Source organism: Lactuca sativa, chromosome 1, assembly GCF_002870075.4.
Source record: "Lactuca sativa cultivar Salinas chromosome 1, Lsat_Salinas_v11, whole genome shotgun sequence".
NCBI classification, from domain to species: domain Eukaryota; kingdom Viridiplantae; phylum Streptophyta; class Magnoliopsida; order Asterales; family Asteraceae; genus Lactuca; species Lactuca sativa.
The window spans coordinates 33,828,811-33,835,397 of record NC_056623.2 but is presented as its reverse complement, the minus strand read 5'-3'; positions in this window follow the sequence as shown (position 1 = coordinate 33,835,397).

Sequence of the window (6,587 nt, the reverse complement as noted above, 5' to 3'; positions counted from 1 at the left end):
AACGGTGTAGTTGAAAGACGAAACTGGTCTCTTTATGAAGTTACGAGAACTATGCTTTCATTTGCAAATCTACTTTTTTACTTCTGGGTGATGCTGTTGCAACCGCGTGTTTTACGCAGTACCGATCTTACATTAATAAGCATTTTCTGATTACTCCATATGAAATTCTTAACAATCAGAAACCTAATGTTAAATTCTTTCATGTCTTTAGATCCAGGTGTTTTCTACTCAATTCCAAATGAAATCGGAACAAATTTGATGAAAACGCCGATGAAGGAATCTTTGTGGGATATTCGCTAACTTCAAAGGCATATCGGGTTCTAAACAAATGATCAAAATAAGTTGAAGAAAGCTAATACGTTACCGTTGATGATAACTATATGAAAAAGTATCAGAATGAAGATTGTCAGTCCGGGGAAATCTTCCTGTCAACAATTTGTATGACGCTTCCTATTATGAATTTATATGAGGAATTTCTAAATTTGTTTGATGAACCTGTTAAATCCATTTCCTCAAAATCGAAGGCCAAGGATAATCAAGAAGATACGTTAATAAAGATTATCAATAAGGCTATTGAAGACAACGAGAATCCTCATAAGCAACCAATTCCAAATGAACCTCATCGAGAACATTCTGATGTCTCCGTCCAGGGGGAGAGTTCCACTCCAAACCTCAATACCGATTATGCACTCCAGGATGAGAGTTCAATTCCGAACGACGGGTCTCATGCAAACTTCCAGGGGGAGAATGAAAATAATGATTTGGATGTACAATCTGAATTCGAAAAAGTTTTTGATGATGTTGATCCAACTTATGATCACAACTACCCTCCAACGAAGAAATAGACTAAAGATCATCCACCATCTCAAGTGACTGGAGATTCTTCATCAGGTGTTCTTACTCAAGCTCAACAAAAAAGCGAAAGAAACTGCATTATTTTCAAAATTGGAATTTTGCATGTTTAATTCTTTCACTTCTAAAATTGATCATAAAACTATTAAAATTGCTCTTGATCATGCAGATTGGGTTCAATCTATGCAAGAAGAACTCAATGAATTTGAACGAAATAAAGTAAGGCGATTGGTTCCTACTCTGAATGATGCATCTGTAGTCGGAATGAAATGGGTGTTTCGGAATAAGATGGATAAAGAAGGAAACATTATTAGTAACAAGGCTCAGTTGGTCGTTAAAGGGTATTGTCAAGAAGAAGAAATAGACTACGAAGAAACGTTCGCACCAGTGGCTAGACTGGAATCTGTTCGGATTTTTCTTGCCTTTGCAACTCACAAAAACTTTGATGTATATCAAATGGATGTGAAGAGTGCATTTCTGAACGGTGAACTCGAACAAGCATTCTATGTGGAACAACCTCCAGACTTTGTAAATGAAAGACTTCTGAATCATTGCAATGTTTTGGATAAAGTGCTATATGGTCTTACACAAGCACCGATGACATGGTATGAAACTATGACTAATTTCCTGAAGCAATCTAAATTTAAACAAGGTACTATTGATCCTACATTCTTTCATAAGTAGGAAGGTAACCATCTAATAATTGTTTAGATTTACGTTGATGATATTATTTTCGGATCTACTAATCCCAGCTTAACAGTTGAATTACGAAGACTAATGGAAATTAAATTTGAAATGAGTTCCATGGGTAAAATTAACTTTTTCCTTGGTTTAAACATAAGACAAAGTTCAGAAGGTATATTCATCAATCAAGAAGCCTGCACTAAGACTTTATTGGCGAAATTCGGATAGGTGGGTGATTCTAAGGACAAAGTTCCTATGGCATTCGGAACGAAAATCACTCCTTCTCTTGATAAACTAGCAGCTGATATTACTTTGTATCGTCAAATGATTGGGTCTTAGTTGTATTTAACTTCTAGTCGACCTGACATTATGTTTGTTGCGTGTTATTGCGCTCGATTTCAAGCCAATCCTTGAGAACCTCATATGTTGGCTGTTAAGAATATCTTTCGGTATCTAAAGTGGACTACTTCTCTTGGTATATGGTATCCATCAAATTTTGGATCCTTCATGCAAGTATACTCCGACACTGACTTAGGTGGATGTGGCCTTGATCGGAAAAGCACTTCTGGGGGATGTCAATTTCTAGATGGCAAGCTTGTTAGTTGGCAATCTATGAAACAGACTTGTGTATCCTTATCTACATATGAAGCAGAACATATTGCTACAACATCATGTACACCATAGGTAATGTGGATTCAGAATCAGTTTAGGGATTATGGAATGAATATGAAGCAAATCCCTCAATATTGTGATTCCGAAAGCGCTATTGGAATATGCCACAATCCAGTGCAACACTCTAAGACGAAGCATATAGCACTGAGGTACCATTTCATTAAGAATCATGTCGAGGATGGAAACATCGAAGTTCATTTCGTTAGACCCTCAGATCAGTTGGTTGATATTTTGAGAAAAGCCCTACCTGAAGCTTCATTCAATCAGATTTTACAAGGGTAAGGGATGATCGAAGTAGAATCAGTTCCGAAACCAACTTCGTAATTGCAAAGTAGTTGTTCATGCTCTGAATGGTATCGAACTTCGAAACATTTCAGAACTTCCTATTCATATTCCGAATGGTTCCGAGCTTCGGTATGCTTCAGATTCTACTGTTCATCTTCGTTTCGGAACACTATATTTTCTTTGTACATTAACAGATAATCACACTGATCTAACAGATCACTAACACATCAACCATCCTATAACCAGGATACCGACCTAACCGGTCACTAACATAACATCATCCTATATACCAGGATACCGACCTAAACCATGTCACTATCATAATACCATCCTAACTACCAGGATACAGATCTAGCAGATCAATAAACATATCAAGCAAATACCCGGATACAAATCCGATAAAGGGCCGACCTTGGTGCCTTAGACCCTATTGATATAGTAAGGATAACGCACCTCGTAATGTCGGTCTGAACTAAAGTATCGACTCCCGAAGTGTTGTCTCATCGAAAATCCTAAACTATCCAAACTAACGAATGTTGAGTCAACATATGGGCTATCAATCCTGACTAAGGGGGTCCATATTGTCCATTTTGTCTTTTCTCTAATTTGGGCCAAGGCCCAATACCAAAAAAAACTACCACTAGGTAGGCTTTCCAAGCCCACTAGTGGCCCAATAATGGTCCAATTTGCTAAATTGGGCCAAATCCCCATAATGGACCTTATCCTAAGCCCAAACATCTTCTTGGCCCACATTATCTGACTTCTGATGGCCCACTAAGGCCCAAAGAACCAAAATCCCCTACATGGCCCAAACCAAGGCCTAAAACTCGCAAGGCCCATATCTGATGAGTACGCTAGGCGTACTAGCTAAATGGTGAGTACGTTGGGCGTACCTATATGTACGCTCAGCGCAATCCCCTGATAAGTCACTTTCCCATTAAGCGCATAATACTCCAATCCAAATGCTACAATCACAGTCACATATATGCCCTCCTGGGCCTGCAGTCTATCCGGTCCGCCCTAGGTATGTAAGCTTATAGCACGAAGCATGACCCGCCTCAACCCAACCCCCATACCAATCAAACAATCATGTACACATAAATATCATACGCTAGCATGTATATAACAGATAATCATACCGATCTAACAGATCACTAACATAGCAACCATCCTATAACCAGGATACCGACCTAATCAGTCACTAACATAACATCATCCTATATACCAGGATACCGACCTAAAATAGGTCACTAACATAATAGCATCCTAACTAATAGGATGCAGATCTAGCAGATTAATAAACATATCAAGCAAATACCCGAATACAAATCCAATAAAGGGCCGGCCTTGGTGCCTTAGACCCTGTTGATATAGTGAGTATAACTCACCTTGCAATGCCGGTCTAAACTAAAGTATCGACTCTCGAAGTGCTGTCTCACCGAAAATCCCAAACTATCCAAAATAATGAATGCCGAGTCAACATATGGGCTATCAATCCCGACTAAGGGGGTCCATATAGTTCATTTTGTCTTTTCTCTAATTTGGGCCAAGGCCCAATACCAAAACAAAACCCAACACTAGGTAGGCTTTCCAAGCCCACTAATGGCCCAATTTGCTAAATTGGGCCCAATCCCCCCAATGGGCCTTACCTTAAGCCAAAACATCTTCTTGGGCCACATTATCTGACTTCTGATGGCCCACTAAGGCCCAAAGAACCAAAATCCCCTACACGGCCCAAACTGAGGCCTAAAACTCGCAAGGTCCATATCTGATGAGTATGTCGGGTGTACTCATATGTACGATGGGCGTACTAGCTAAATGGTGAGTACGTTGGGCATACCTGCATGTACGCTTAACTTACTCCCTTGATAAGTCACTTTCCCATTAAGTGCTTAATAATCCAATCGAGAAGCTACAATCATAGATCCAAGTCCTTTTCAATGTCTTAATCCATAAATTCATTGACTTGGTGACTTTACATGACCCTAATAAGCCTAAACTCCAAGATAGCATTCCATTCTCATAGAAATGATCTTAACTCATGCATGAATCCAATAAGACATTCAAGATGGCAACTTTTTGCCTTAGGGACTCATTTTGAACTGAGAGTGGCAACTCTAAGTCCAGAAATCGAATTTGAACCATAAAGTTCTATACTTGGGACCAAAATGACTTCAAAATCAAACTACACTAGATCTAAGCCTTCTTGAGGAAAGTTATGAACTTTATACCTCCAAAGAGTCTCAAATAATGATGCTATTCCAGATCTATGAGCTCAAACTTCCCAAGTCCTTCCTTGCCAACTTCTTATTTCCTCTTCCAAGATTAAAAACATTAAGATGGCCTCTCAAGATCAAGATCACACAAGAATGAAGGGATGAGACGTTCTAAGGTTTTTCTAAGGTTAGGGAGGCTGATAAGGAGGCTAGGGTTTGAGCCATAATGTTCCTTATATAGTGGTTAGCCCCCAATTAGGGTTTAGGGTCTCTGAGAGTATGTTGGGCGTACTCCTCCCACACCCGCGATCATTTAACCTTTTATGTTGGGCGTACTCACCTAGTTGCCACCTTTTCATGCTTGGTCCTTTCTTTCCACTTCCTTCCAAACCAAGGGCCAAAAGTGACATAATTTAAATATGAGGGATGAATTTGAAGCTACTTGAAAAATAGGATGTTACACTTCGAGTAAGGTAGTTTGAGTTGTCGACATGAGTTCTCAAATGCATCAACTCTTTCCAGGGTTGTTGTCCAATAAACTACACTTTCACGAACATTTCCAGTTGCTCCTTTAATGACCTCTAACCCAATTTTGACAACAAGATTAAGAATAGGGGTTGCACATCTCATGTGAATGTGTGTGCCATCATGTATCAAATTCCTTAACTGCAACTTTTCTTTAATCTTACTGATTAATGCATCATCCGTAGTACAATGTCCACTGTGATAATAGACAATTTGGTGTCCACATTCCACTCCATCAATGCATCGATCAAAACATCCGTGAGAACTTCACTCGTCTGTGGGCAAGACACATAAATAAACCTATCAAACATAATAATTATAAAGTTAATAAAAAATACGAAGTCATATAACATACAAAAAAAATGAAAAAAGTAGTACCTTAAAATTTTACTTTGAAGACACCAATCATTAATATAATGACTTGTAATAGCCATGAACCCTTTTTTTTATTGGTGGAAGTCCACATATCAGTTGTAATGGCAATTCTACATTGCAAATTTTCAATCTTTTAAATAACCTTACTTTTTCTCCATGGCATACACATTTTTAATGTCACTTTTCAATGTAATATGACAAGGGAATTTCAATAAACGTTGAACGGTTCTTGTAAAATTCTTAAAACCAACATGCTCAACAATAGAAAGTTGATACTCGTGCAATATGACCATTTTATCCAATGCATTTCTACTATTTGTTTCATTGTAGACATATGTAGACAAATCAGTTTTCAAGTTTGATACCAAAAGTTTTTGTCGAATACCAGTTTGGCCCTTAGCTAAGCATTTCTCCCTATATACTAACAAATTTTTGGTGCCATTTTTTGAATCTGCTCCTAATAACGCGTTACAAGTTTTACATTGTGCATTCGGTTTCCCGTTAACAGTAATTTTAACATATTGATCCCAAGCAATGCTTTTTTGTCTTTTGTTTGGAGGTTTTGTTGCATCTGATTGCAGTGCTTCTTCAACAAAAGGAACATTTGGACTTGTATTATTGTGTTCAATTTGATCAACATTTGTAGAACCAATTGGTGTAAAAGGATGCTGTTGTTCACTCCCGAGGCAATCTCTTCCATTTTTCTGCCCAAACCAAATTAATTTCACAACAATTCAGCATATAAACATTCACCACAAAAATCAATTTAAAAATCAACTTAACACATGGTTAGTTCAAACTCATTCCATGCATTCCTACATAATCGTTTTTAAAAGTGCATTTATTGTAGTATTATTATATATAAATTTGGCACGTGGATGTTTCTTGTGTTATCAGTTAAGGGATTATTAGCTAACTTCACATCATCATCAATATATAAGGCCCTGCTCCTTTGTTATGGAGATTTTCATATATTTT